Raw genomic sequence first — 14,549 nt, forward strand, 5'->3', positions numbered from 1 at the left:
TTCTAATAAATGCATTTGTATAAAACTTCATTTATAAAAACAAGCAGCAGTTTGGATTTGACCCATAATTTGTCATAGTTTGCTGACCCTGCTGTCGATGACTGCCACCTAACTAGGTTTAAGTGCTGCTGGGAGATCACTATATTCAAGATTCTCCTTGAACTGCACCTGGTTTAAGTTGCTACTCTAATCTCCCATTACTTCCCTTTACCTCTACCTGTCTCTAGTGAACGGAGCTATTTACTGCCCCATTATGTAGACAAGGTGGACTAATGGAACAAGATACAAAGTCCAGATTCATACATGGGAACTTGATGTACAATTGAGTTGGCCCTGCAAATCAAAGGGAAAAAGATGGTTTATTCAATAAATGGGAAAGGGACAACTGATTATCTATATGAAAAGTAAAGTGAAATTGGGTACCGGCTTCTCCAAATATAAGTTCCATGAAATTAATGTCCTAAATTTAAAGTGAAGTTTAAAACTTCTTGAAGAAAATATTGGGAAATGTCTCTATGAACTTAAGAAAAGGAAAAATTTAGTATACAATATACAAAAGTCTGAATTATGAAAACTGATACATCTGACTATATTATAATTCAAAGCTTCTATTCAACAAGACACCATAAAATAGTGGAAAGGCAGATATAAACTGGGAGAAGATATCTGCATCAGAAATAATTAACTATAGATGACTATCTAAAATGTATAATGAACTACAGAATAATATAAACGTCAAATAACCCAGTAGAAAAGTGGACCAAGGAGAGTCTAGGGAGGATAACTAGCAGATACCACAAGAATGGACAAATACATCAGAGTATGTTTTAAATGGAATGTTGCATAGCATTGGGATAATAAACTTCAAATTCAGGATTAAGTCTGAGGAGGAAGGGGTACAAAAGGGACTTTAACTATGTCTAATGTTTTATTAAGGCTTGTAATATACATAGCAAAATATAACGATTAGATAAAGCTGGGTGGTGGGTAACCAGCTATTCAATATGTTCTCCAATTTAGCCTGTTGTAATGTTCCATAGTAAAAATAATCTTTAAGTGTAATTGTGAGATATTTCAAAGGGTTAGTTATTTTTTCTGGGGGTAATGTAATCCTAGAATGTACAAACTCCACATTTGCTTCTTACAAATAGACTTATGAAGAGGTTTAAAAATGTGCTTGTGGCAGCATAACTCAATCTCTGCCTCCGTAACATGGCTAACTCTCTCTGTCTCTCTCTTACTGTGTTAAAATTTCTTCTGCACCAGTCAATTTATTAAGGGCCTGCCCTATTCCAGTTTGGTCTCATCTTTATAATAATATCTTCAAAGATCCTATTTTCAAGTAGGGTCTCATTCACGAGAGTGGGACTTAGAACTTAAACATGTCTTTTGGGGAACACAATTCAATCCATAACAGTTGCCTTTGCCCTGCTAAAACACACACACACACAGACACACAGACACACACACACACACACACACACACACACACACAAGCAGGAATCCACAGTGTTTCTCACAGAACCACATCTCTACCTGGCAACTGGAAAAGCCCATCAATGAGGAGACTGGGGAGGAGAGAGTAAAGAGGAGAGGTTTGTTAAAGAACCACCTTGCTTAAATTATTACCCAGTTTTCCAGTTTTCCCTTCATTTAAACCTATTTTGTGTGTTCCTTGAATTCATATCCCATTCTAAAAGTGTCACATCAACCTCTGTCTCCTCAGAGCCCCCTTCTCAGTTTTATATCAGCTAGTTCACCAGTTTATCTTTTCAGGGTACCTCAAATGCATCCCCTCCATACTATTCCCAGCCATTACTTTAAATCATGCCACCATTCTCTTTCTTATTGGTGCTCTTGCCTTCAGTTTCCCTGTTTTAGTTTCCTTGACTTTTCAAGCAAATATCATGCAATGTGTTGGCTTAAACAATGGGAATTAAAAAAAAATTTTATTAATAAAACCAGTCAACATACAATATGAACATTCTTTTTTTTTTTTTTTACCACAGTTGTATATTCATCATCGTGATCATTTCTTAGAACATTTGCATCAATTCAGAAAAAGAAATAAAAAGAAAACAACAAAAAAATCATACCTACCATACTCCTTACCCCTCCATTCATTGATCACTAGCATTTCAATCTACTAAATTTATTTTGACATTTGTTCCCCCTATTATTTATTTATTTTTAATCTATATGTTTTACTAATCTGTCCATAAGGTAGATAAAAGAAGCATCAGACACAAGGTTTTCACAATCACACAGTCACACTGGGAAAGCTATATCATTATACAATCATCTTCAAGAAAAATGGCTACTGGAACACAGCTCTACATTTTCAGGCACTTCCCTCCAACCTCTCTGTTACACCTTAACTAAAAAGGTGATATCTATTTAATGCATAAGAATAACCTCCAGGATAACCTCTGGACTCTGTTTGGAATCTCTCAGCCATTGACATTTTATTTTGTCTCATTTCTCTCTTCCCCCTTTTGGTCGAGGAAGGTTTTCTCAGTCCCTTGGAGCTGAGTCCCAGCTCATTCTAGGATTTCTGTCCCACGTTGCCAGGAAGGTCCACACCCCTGGGAGTCATGTCCCACGTAGAGAGGGGGAGGGCAGTGAATTTGCTTGTCAAAACAATGGAAATTTAATGGTTCATGGTTTTGAGGTTAGGAAATGTCTGTATCAAGGTGTCATCAAGGAAATGCTTTCTTCCCAGAGGTTCTGGGGCTGACTGCTCCATGATCCTTGGTATTGGGCTCCTCTGTCACATGGCAGTGTACATGGAGGCCTCGCCTGGCCTCTTCTTTCTCCTCCAGGTCCTGCCGACCTCCAGCCTCTTGCTTCCCTTGGCTTTCTCTCTCTCTGTCTGAATTTCATCCTAATTATAAAGGATACCAGTAATGGGATTAAGACCCATCCTGATTGAACTGGGGCCACACCTTAATTGAAGTAATCTCATCGAAAGGTGCTATTTACAATGGGTTCACACCCACAGGAATGGATTAAGTGTTTTTTTTTTTTTCTACATGGGTAGGGCAAGTACTGGGAATTGAACCCGGGTCTCCAGCATGGCAGGTGAGAACTCTGCCACTGAGCCACTGGTCGCCACCATGGCCCAACAGGATTAAGTTTTCTTTTCTTTTTGCATGGGTAGGCACCGAGAATCAAAGCTGGGTCTCTGGCATTGCAGGCAAGAACTCTGCCTGCTGAGCCACTGTGGCTGGCCCATAGTGGATTCAGTTTTAAAGCATGTTTTCTTGGGTTCGTATCTCCTAACTACCACATCCCCATTCAACCCATTCTCCACACTATCTCAAGAATGATATTTCTAATCTATAAATCTCATCATGTTATTCTCTTGCTTAAGATTTCATAGTGTCCCTGGACAGTACAAATGCATTAGCATGTTTTAGGGTCCTTTCTGGTCCCTGCCTCTTACCAGCCTCATCTGTCATTGTTCCCTGCTGACAATGGATGCTCCAGTCATGACTGAGCTATTTGTAGATCCTTGGATACAACTGGGACCTTTTTTTGCCTCTGGGTCTTTGCTAAGGCTGCCACCCATCCTTTTGTTATGGCCTTTTTCATACTGCTCACCTGGTGACCACATGCTCCTCTGATAAAACATTGCATCTTTGTTTTCTGGATCTCCCGGGTCTGTGGAACCCAGCTTACTGCCTGGCGCAAAGAAGGTGCTCAGTGCTCAAACCATCTGTGTGGAATGAATGAAGAAAATGAGTGAATGAAAAAGCCGTCTTTGAAGATCCATAAATAACTCTCTGCTGACTCTGAAGGCAGTTCTTGTTGTGCCTTTAAGCGGATCCATGTCCGTGTGAGAGGGTGGGTGTCTGTGAGTTCCTGTGTCCACATGTATCTCTGCAAAGGTGTATGTGTTCTCACTGCCTCCTTACCACTGGTTCTGAGCCAAGCCAGAAGATGCCTAGAGGGCTAGTTTAATTCCTCAAATTCAGAACCTCATTTGGGTTCAATTTTTTTTTTTAATATGTGATCATCCCATTCTACATATATAATCAGTAGTTCACAATATCATCACATAGTTGCATGCTCATCATCATGATCATTTCTTAGAACATTTGCATCAATTCAGAAAAAGAAATAAAAAGACAACAGAAAAATAAAGCGAAAACAGAAAAAAAATTATACCTATCATACCCCTTACCCCTCCCTTTCATTGATCACTAGCATTTCAAACTAAATTTATTTTTACATTTTTTCCCCTATTATTTATTTTTATTCCATATGTTCTAGTTATCTGTTGACAAGGTAGATAAAAGAAACATCAGACACAAGGTTTTCCCTATCACACAGTCACATTGTGAAAGCTATATCATTATATAATCATCATCAAGAAACATGGCTACTGGAACACAGCTCTACATTTTCAGGCAGTTCCCTCTAGCCTCTCTATTTCCTTTTGTTATGGCCTTTTTCATATTGCTCACCTGGTGACCACATGCTCCTCTGATAAAACATTGCATCTTTGTTTTCTGGATCTCCCGGGTCTGTGGAACCCAGCTTACTGCCTGGCAGTAAGTGATATCTACTTAATGTGTAAGAATAACCTCCAGGATAACCTCTCGACTCTGTTTGGAATCTCTCAGCCATTGACACTTTGTCTCATTTCACTCTTCCCCCTTTTGGTTGAGAGAGTTTTCTCAATCCCTTGATGCTGGGTCTCAGCTCATTCTAGGGTTTTTCTCAATCGCTTGATGCTGAGTCTCAGCTCATTCTAGGATTTCTGTCTCACATTGCCAGGAAGGTCCACACCCCTGGGAGTCATGTCCCACATAGACAGGGGGAGGGTGGTGAGTTTGCTTGTTGTGTTGGCTGGAGAGAGAGGCCACATCTGAGCAACAGAAGAAGTTCTCTTGAGGGTGACTCTTAGGCCTAATTTTAAGTAGGCTTGACCTATCCTTTGTGGGGTTAAAGCATTTGGGTTCAATTTAAGGGATAGTTTTGAAACACATCATTCTTTTGGTGAACTCCAGATTGGTTTCAGAATTGTACATATCTTTTTGACACCCCTCTGAACTGTGGTGAGTTGAAGTGGATAAGATCTGGCAGAGCTTCACCTAAATTAGGCCAGAATCCGAATGTCAGGAGTGAGTAAACAAGAAAGGATTTGCTAAACAAATTGTCTCCTGTCATTTGTCTTCCAGTGGCACAGATAGGCCTTATACATGCTTGTTGCTTGAATGCATGAGGTGTTGCAAAAGTTATTTGCATTTTTAAGTTCTATTACAGTCAGAAATTGAGCTATTTCTTACTCTAGTTTTAGAGGTTTAAGCATCCCTCCTTGCTGGTTATTTAGATACTTAAATAGCTTAATTATTCTAGTAAACTAAACAAATTGCTATATTTTAGGTTACAGAAAGTTATTTTGCAAATCAGGTAAAGGTATTTAAAAGAAGATTTTCATTTAAACAGAACTTATGGGTTCTAACATATGGTCAGTTTTTTTAGCTTTTGAAAATCTTAGAAACCTGAAATGATCTACTTTATCAGTGTTCTATGTTGAGAATGATATAATGCCAATTTTTAAAAGATGTAATTATACTTAGTATTCCAACTGGAATCATTGTCTCTGTTTCTATCATTTTGGGAGATAATAATGAAATGGTGGGAGCAGTGGGGAGAAAGAACAAAAGTAGTATTCCTGCATTTTAAACAAATTGAAAACAGCACTTTTAATTTTAATAGCACCATACTTATTATCTAATTGTTCTAATAGAAATAACCCCAGGGTAGCAGGTGGGTAGTATTCCAGGAAGGTAGATGACAGATTATTTTATAATTTATAATTTTTATGAAAATCACCTTTGATTATTTCTAATTCTATAATTTTAACATCATAGAAAACAAAGGATACATTAAAAATGATTAAATCAAAATATTTGGAATGATGGGTGACAAGTGTGCTTTTAGTTTATAGCAGTTAAAATAAAGGAATGGATTTGGTAACAATTTTGAAAGCAGTAGTCTAAAATGCAAATATGCTGATATTTTTGGAATAGTTCTTGGTATGTGTTAGAAATATTAGATTGAATTGAAAAGTAAAGGTATTAACAGTAGTCACCTTACCAAATTTTGTTTTGATTTCCCCCCAAATTTTTATTTAGAAAAATGTCAGCAATATACTTTACTTTTTTTTTTTTTTTTTTGCATGGGCAGGCACTGGGAATTGAACCCAGGTCTCCAGCATGGAAGGCGAGAACTCTGCCTGCTAAGCCACTGTGGCCCACCCAACAATATGCTTTAGATCTGCTAATGGCTAACATTTTGCAACCTCTTTCTCTGAATACTTTTTTTCCTTGAATCATCTGAAAGTAGGTTGCAACATCACAACAATACATCATTTTTTTATCTCCTAACAACAACCTGTATAACCATAATACCGTTATCACACCTAAGACATTTAACATTGATTTAAAATATTATCTAATATAAACAGAGTTGCCAGATTTATAAGATAAAAATGCAAGGCATCTAGTTAAAATTGAATTTGTGCTGGTTTGAAACTGTTACATACCCCAGAAGAGCCATGTTCTTTAACCTGGATTCAGTATTGCTGGGTGGGATCTTTTGATTAAGTTGCTTCCATGGAGATGTGACTCACCCAATTATGGCTGGGACCTTTTGATTAGGGGTTTCCATGGAGTTGTGTCTCCATCCATTCAAGGTAGGTCACTTACTGCAGTCCTTTTGGAGGGAACCATTTTGGAAAGAGCTTCAGAGCCCACACAGCTACAGACCTTTGGAGATGAAGAAAGAAAAGACCCCTTGGGAAGCCTTATGAAATGAGAGGTCTGAAGAGAAAGCTAGTGAACATTGTCATGTGCTTTCCTAGATGACAGAGGTGTTCCGGACCCATTGACCTTTCTTGCGCCGAGGTATCTTGCTTTGGATGCCTTGGTTTGGATGTTTTTATATCCTTAGAACTTTAAAATTGCAATTTAATAAATTCCTCTTTTAAACACCATTCCATTTCTGGTATATTGTATTCTGGCAGCTTTAGCAAACTAGAACACCTATGTCCCATGTAATATTTGGGATGTAGGCATAAAAATTATTTGCTGTCAATCTGAAATTCAAATTTAACTGGGCATCCTATGTTTTATCTGGCAATCCGAAATTTCTCCAGTAGTCCCAAATTAAAATTTCTCCAGTAGTCCCCAAAATGTGGGTGTGTAAATGTGTATTTGGCTCTAGGATCCAACTAAGATTCATCCTTTGCTATTGACTTAGTCTCATAAAATTTTGATAAATTTGGATAGTTATATTTTAAAATATAAACACACATTTTAAAGATTCTTTGTGGAGAGAATGGCCTTTTAGGTGCATGCAATTCAAAACATGAATTTTTACTTATGTTAGTGGTTTAGGGAGCTTTAGGAATGGCTTATTTCCAAGATCCCAATTGCATAACAACAAGATTCCTGAAGACCAGTGACACCAGGAAATTTCCTTCTTGGACATTCGGCAATATAGTTATATTGTTTTTAAAAGTTTTAATGACATTCTTCTATCATCTGCTTTTCTTATCCTCTCTTTCAAGTTAGATTATTGTAATAAGTCTCCTAAGCTTGAGGACAGTCCCTCTGATCAGATAATTAGATTGTAATGAAATGGAAATTTCAAAACTAGTCAATAGATTTAACATCCCTATTAAATTCAATGCTAAATCAAATTAAGATAGTATCTATGCTATTTTCAACCCTCTGTCTTCATGGATTGTTCCCATAGCATGCTCTCATTTATAATTTAAATTACGCACACACACACACACACACACACACATATTTATTTGTTTGCTTTTTATTTTCTGTTACCCACCATGAGCCTGCAAACTTCATGAAAGCAGGGACTATACTTATTTGTTGACCAGTGTATACTCATTATCATTCTACACGCTGTCACTCACATAGTATATGCTTAATATTCATTGAAACAAATAATAAATGGCAATAATATATCATTTCCTACAGGTGGTATTATTAGTCCCATGAGATAATTTTTTGAGAAAAGGGTTCTGTTGTCAAATAAATTTGGGACATACTATATGCATAACTTTCACTCTGAGAATCACAATGCCATTAGTAGGTTAAAGACTGAGAAATCCTGCAGAAAAGACTTAACCTCATCCTGTAATCCAGAGTTTCCCCATCTTAAACATTTAAGTCTCTTTCTAAATTAACACCCATAAACATAATGTAGCAGTAATGTTTTATGGAGCATACTTTGAGAAACTCTACTTGCTTCAGAGGAATGGTTTGTTGTGTCTGGCGGGTAGTAAGTGTTCAATAAAAGAAGTTGTGCCCCATCTTTTACACACTCTCATATCCTTGACTCTAGAGAAGAAGCTTCTCTACATCTTGTGCTACAAAGGTACTAGCCATCTGGAAGTGGAAATAGAGAAAAGACAGATATATTTTTGAAAAAATTTTATATCAGCAACAATAACTTTTGAGAATAGATGCTTTCATATATTTTCTTGTCTACTTCTATCAGGGCACTAACATGGCCAAGTGAAATATATAGCATCTGTTAGGATGCTTTAAATCGCAAATAATAGAAAATCCAACTCAATTTGGATTCAACAATACAAATAATCCGTTGTCTTGTGTATATGAGAAGTCCAGAGGTAAAACATACTTCAGGTAAATTGAGTTAGAGTCTTGATTCCATGTCTTTGAAATCTTCTTGATTTTGCCTTCCTGCCTATCTTGGCTTTGTCTTCAGGCTGTTCTATCTAAAGTAGGAAGCTGTTGTCATATTTATACACCAAACAGCCCAGAAGACAAGGGCTGCTCTTTCCCTAAACTTTGAACAACAAAACTCTGCTTGATCCAACTTGGGCCATAGTCTACCCCTGAATCCATCAGGCTGTTACTGGGGATGGAGCTGGGAGTGGGGTCATTTCCATCTAAACATCCTGGGTGTGGCACAGTTGGTGAAAAGTGGTATGGAATGGAGACTGGGGAGGGAAATTATAGTCATATGTAAAGATAACTTCCAAACGGAAGACATGCATTTGAGATATTTTTTTTCTGTGGAGGAGCACAGAATCTTCCACATTCTGCCAAGTCCATTTGTGATAAAGAGAGGTCATGGAAATGTCTTCTCTTCTCATACACTGGGAATCGTGATGGTCCTTAGATTAGGTGCCCATTATTTTCACCATCACCTCAAGACATTTATCAAGCCTCTATGTGCGCATGGCTGTGGCTAAAGTAATAAACACAAAGATGGTTGATTTATGTCAGAGTAGAACTAATGACTGTTTGAAAGAAAGTACGCATATCAGTGCATGGATTAGCTCAAGGTATATGATTCAATACCAATTTCCCACCTCAAAATTTATTTGTTCAGTTTTTCTTGCTTTTGGATTTTAAAATAAATTAAATAGCTAGTGTTCACAGACGGGAAGAACAGTTGACTAACAAATTAATGATTTATGCATCTGGGCCTTTTGATTAGATTTCAGACTTTTAGACCTGAAAGTGGTAAAATGTATGATGTGAAATTCATCCCTGATAGACTGAATTAGTTTGTCCATACACAGGAGAAATTATAATCTCTTATTTCTAAATTTATATTGATTAATGGTTGCAAACCCACTGTGGTGGTTAGATTCAGTTGTCAACTTGGCCACCTGGAGGTACCTAGTTCTGTTGCTGTGGGCATAAGCCAATAGTATGTGAACCTCATCTGTTGCTCATTACATCTGCAGTCGGCTAGGAGGTGTGCCTGCTGCAATGAATGATGTTTGATTTAATTGGCTGGTGCTTAAATGAGAGAGTTCAACGTAGCACAGCCCTTAGCACTCACAGCTCAGCCCAGGCCTTTGGAGATGTAGAAAGAAATCACCCCGGGGAAAGTTGTTAGAACTCAGAGGCCTGGAGAGATGGCCAGCAGAGATCACCCTGTGCCTTCCTGCGTAAGAAAGAACCTCAGTTGAAAGTTAGCTGCCTTTCCTCTGAAGAACTAACAAAATAAATCCCTTTTTATTAAAAGCCATTGTGTCTCTGGTGTGTTGCATTCCTGGCAGCTAGCAAACTAGAACACCCACCATTTTAGAATTTTTCTTTATTGGATTATTGTAGGTCATTCAACATCTCTGGGTCTGATTTTTCTTATCATTAACATTCAGGGATGGATCTCTGTGGTCTCATCAATGTCAAAATTATGTGATATATTAAATGCAATTTATTCATGGGAAAGAAACCAATTTCCACTTATTAATAATCTGTAATCACAGGACAGAGGGGATGGTTGGGGGATGTATATAAAAATGCTGAGACAACATGCTTGGGAACTACTAGCATCCCTTCAGATTCATCGTGGGTCCTTTTGCATGAATAAACTAGATATTCATTCATCCATATAGCCTCAGATATTTTACCTGGTAGCCATTTCTACATGGAAGGAGGCTCCACATTTGAGAAATACAGTACTGATTGATTCTCCAGATGTGAATTGGTTTTGGATGCTGGTAATTGGGACACCTCCCTTTCTCTCTTTGGTCCTTGCTATCATCAAAAGTGTTAGGCTAAAGAGGGAAGGAACTCAACAAAAGCCAATATGAGGAGTGAGGGGAGAAGAGTTGAATGATGACAAGAAAGCTCTGATCTTCTGTTTCTGTGCACAGTCTACATACAAAATTCATGATTTCCTTTTAAGAGTTTAAGAAAGCTTTTTTCCATTTCTTACCATCACCTGCAATTCATTAAGGCATTGATACAATACTTGATTTTTGAGTCTACTGTGTTTGTTGATCTTGGAATGCTAGGACCCTGTCCCTGTCACAAGGACATCCTGTTCTGGTCTTAGTTCAAACTTTAATAGCAAAGGTAGAATTTAGAAATATTTGGAGACTTTGAGGGGCATGTTCTGTGTGGTCTGTAGGCTCCATCATTAGGCTAAAAGGATACACTGATATAATGGAACGCTAAGAGCTTGGTGGTGGTCTGAGAAGATGCTTCCGGTATTTTTCCTGGGTGTTAGAAGCTGCAGGGAAGGGTATAGGGGATAGGAGTGGTTGTGGGTGACTAGTCTACATACAGGTGTTCACTTCATCCTTCTCCCTTTTCCCCAAGCTCCTCTGGCTTCCAAAGTCCGTTGTTTCCCAGACCCTCAACCTCTCTTTAGAAAGACTAAAATTTTAATAGAATAAAATTAGTTTGCTTCTCCAAGTGAAAGTATTTGAAGTACATAATATGTTTATCTTTAGTGGTGTATCCATTTTGTTTTTCAATTTGTCTGGAGTAAAGTCTGCATTATAAACAGGATTCATGCATTACTAGGTGTTTGCGATCTCGGATCGGATGGATCTTCTTTGGTATTCTAAAACAGTAACTTTCACCATCTTCCAAATATTGCTATAATATATAATATAATACAATATAACAAATTATATATGTAATACAATATATAATAAATCATATGGATTCAGGTTATAGTCATTTTGAAGAAAACTGCATGACCCTAACTCTCCCTGAAGTCAAGTTAGAGAGGGCCAAAGGCAGCAAATGAGAAATGGAGGGGCATGAGGAGAAGATTGGAGAAAGCCAAAGATGTGGGAATAGGTAGAGGTCACCTGGTGGGCATGGAGGGTAACAGCTCTGCTAGAGACACAGCATTGAAGCAGGGAGGGAACAGGGAAAAAGGACCCGGATTGGCTTTATCCCTCCCTCCCTCCCATCTCCTGTAAGTATCTTCTCCCATGGTCTAACCCAGGCCGGAAACCTTGTCTTGCAAGAGCAGGACAGAAGGCTGTTGAGGGTAGGGGAGCCTGGGGAGAATGACTAATGCAGAGGAACTCTGTGAGGGTAGAGTTCATAGTTAGTATTTCTAAGGTATATGACCTTATTATAGGAAATTGAAGCATTGCAAATAGGAAGTGTAGTGGAACTGAAGAAAAAGATCTTCTTCGGATCTTCTTTGGTATTTTACACAGTAACTTTTACCATCTTCCAAATGTTGCTATAATATATAATATAATACAATATAACAAATTATATATGTAATACAATATATAATAAATCATATGGGTTCAGGTTATAGTCATTTTGAAGAAAACTGCATGATCCTAACTCTCCCTGAAGTCAGTAACAAAGAATTTAAAACTTCTTTCGGACCCATTTTACGGTCTTAAAAAAAAGTGTTATTGTTCTCTATTTGATTCTTTGATGTTCCCCTTAAAATATAGGTTCTTAAATTCCTTAAAATACTTTCAATAATTATTGAAAGACTAAAATTTTAATAGAATAAAATTAGTTTGCTTCTCCAAGTGAAAATATTTGAAGTACATAATACATTTATCTTTAGCGGTGTATCCATTTTGTTTTTCAATTTATCTGGAGTAAAGTCTGCATGGTAAACAGGATTCATGCATTACTAGGTGTTTGCGATCTCAGATCGGATGGATCTTCTTTGGTATTCTACAACAGTAACTTTTATTATCTTCCAAATATTGCTATAATATGTAATATAATACAATATAACAAATTATATATGTAATACAATATATAATAAAATAATATTTGTCAAAGTGTCCTTTCCATAATACATATTTTTGAGTGGGTAAAATAGGAGATAGAGCTCCGACTGCTTTTTTTGTAGGCAGCATTGAGTTCTCTCTGTGTTCCAGTTGAGATTTAAGAATAGATGGGAAGTTGACATGCAGAGAAACTTAGAGAAGTCATCCCCCCTGACAGAATCAAAAGCACAGAGAGTCCTTTTGCCTGGCTGAGGTCCAGAATGGGAATTTGAAGTCAGAGGCTGGGTTTAGTAGAGAAAGCTAAGAGGCATTGGGAAGTGAGAGAAGTTTCTAAGGCAGATTGTGGAGTGAATCCATAGATGAATCTGTGCTATGAATTAGATCCTGGAATATATATCTCTTGAGAATTTCCTCTGCCAAAATATTGGCTGCTGTGGTGGGTGATGAGTGGCATAACCTTCCTTCTTTCTGCTTTAACCCTCTGAATTCTCTCTTTTCTCACTTACCTTGGTTTATTCATAAGGTATTTGTGAACTGCTCCAGAGTTTGAAGGTTACACTCCTTAGAGTACCAGAACATAAAATGACAGTTACTTACTTAGGTTGATAATGCCAGGTAAAGAGTAGTTCCATTTCCTTTCTCCCCTGGAGCCCTGCATCCTCCTGTTTGGGTCTGGACTGGATTGCTTTTTTCGGACCTGCTGTACTGCTGAGGTCCTGAACAACTCTTCATTTTACCAGAGTTTCCCTTCCCAGGATCTTCTTTGTTTTCTAAAGCCTATGTTTTCCTTTCTTTTTTTTTTTTTTTAGCTACTAGAGTATGTTGGCTTGAAACTGTTATGTACTCCAGAAGAGCCATGCTCTTTTTTTGTCCAGTCTTGTGGGTGCAGACTTATTGTGGGCGAGACCTTTTGATTAGATTATTTCCATGAAGATGTGACCCACCCATTCAAGGTGGGTCTTAATGAGTTTACTGGAGGCCTTTAAAAGGGACATATTTTGGAGAAAGCATAGATGCTTGAGAGCCAATACAGAAAACAGATATAGATGTTTCGGAGATGTGGAAGGAAGATGCCAGAAGGGTGCCAGAAACTGAGAGAGCTGTTTGAAACCTGAAGCCGGGAGAGAAGGACAGCAGGCATTGCCATGTGCCTTCCCATGTGACAGATAAAAGCCAGCTCCCATGTGACAGATAAAAGCCAGCTGCCTTTCCTCTGAGAAGGTATCCTCTTGTTGGGTGCCTTAATTTGGACATTTTCACAGCCTTAGAATTGTAAATTTGTAACCTAAAAAGTCCCCTTTGTAAAAGCCAATCCATTTCTGGTATATTACATCCTGGCAGCATTAGTAAACTGAAACACAAAGAAAGACTGTGTGGGAGATTTTTTTGATACCCTGCATATCTGAAATGTCAACTTTCCATTTTCACACTTGATGACGTAGATTGAATGGATCAGAGTGAAAATCATTTCAGAGTTTAACTATTGCTGTGACCTGTTTTTTCCCTCATACTACCCCCATCCTTGGAAGTTTGTAGGATCTTAGTATTTCTGATGTTCTGAAATTTCATTGTTGTGACGTGGTATGGGTCTTATTTCTTCATTGCTCTGGACATTTGGTTGGTCTTCCCAAACTGAAAATCAAGTCCTTCATTTTCGAGAAAAATCTTTCCATTATTTCTTAGACAACGTTCCCCCCCCCTTTTTTTTTTTTTTTCTATTCTCTCTTTTTGGAATTTGTTTTTGTTGGATGTTGGATTTCCTTCATTAATCCTCTAGTTTTCTAATATTTTCCTTCTTTTATTGTTGCTTAATATTTTGTATGTTCTGGAACATTTCCTCAAATGTATCTTCTAAACCTTTTATGAAATGTTATTTCTTCTACCGTATTTTAAATTTCTAAGTGTTCCCTTTTGTTCTTAATGTTCCCTTTTGTAGAAATAGCATTTTGTTCTTGCTTTAAGGTTGTAATAGCATCTCTTATTTTTCTCTGCATATTAATTATATTGATTACCATTTTATTTT

General features: G+C 37.5%; 1 protein-coding gene across 2 annotated transcripts in view; it reads left to right on the plus strand.

The window, feature by feature from the left end:
- The window catches only part of AFG1L (AFG1 like ATPase), a 291,317-nt gene that overhangs the window by 26,902 nt on the left and 249,866 nt on the right, over positions 1-14,549 (plus strand). The gene's annotated exons all lie outside the window — the stretch shown is intronic.

Source organism: Tamandua tetradactyla, chromosome 5 (assembly GCF_023851605.1).
Source record: "Tamandua tetradactyla isolate mTamTet1 chromosome 5, mTamTet1.pri, whole genome shotgun sequence".
In the NCBI taxonomy this organism is placed as follows: domain Eukaryota; kingdom Metazoa; phylum Chordata; class Mammalia; order Pilosa; family Myrmecophagidae; genus Tamandua; species Tamandua tetradactyla.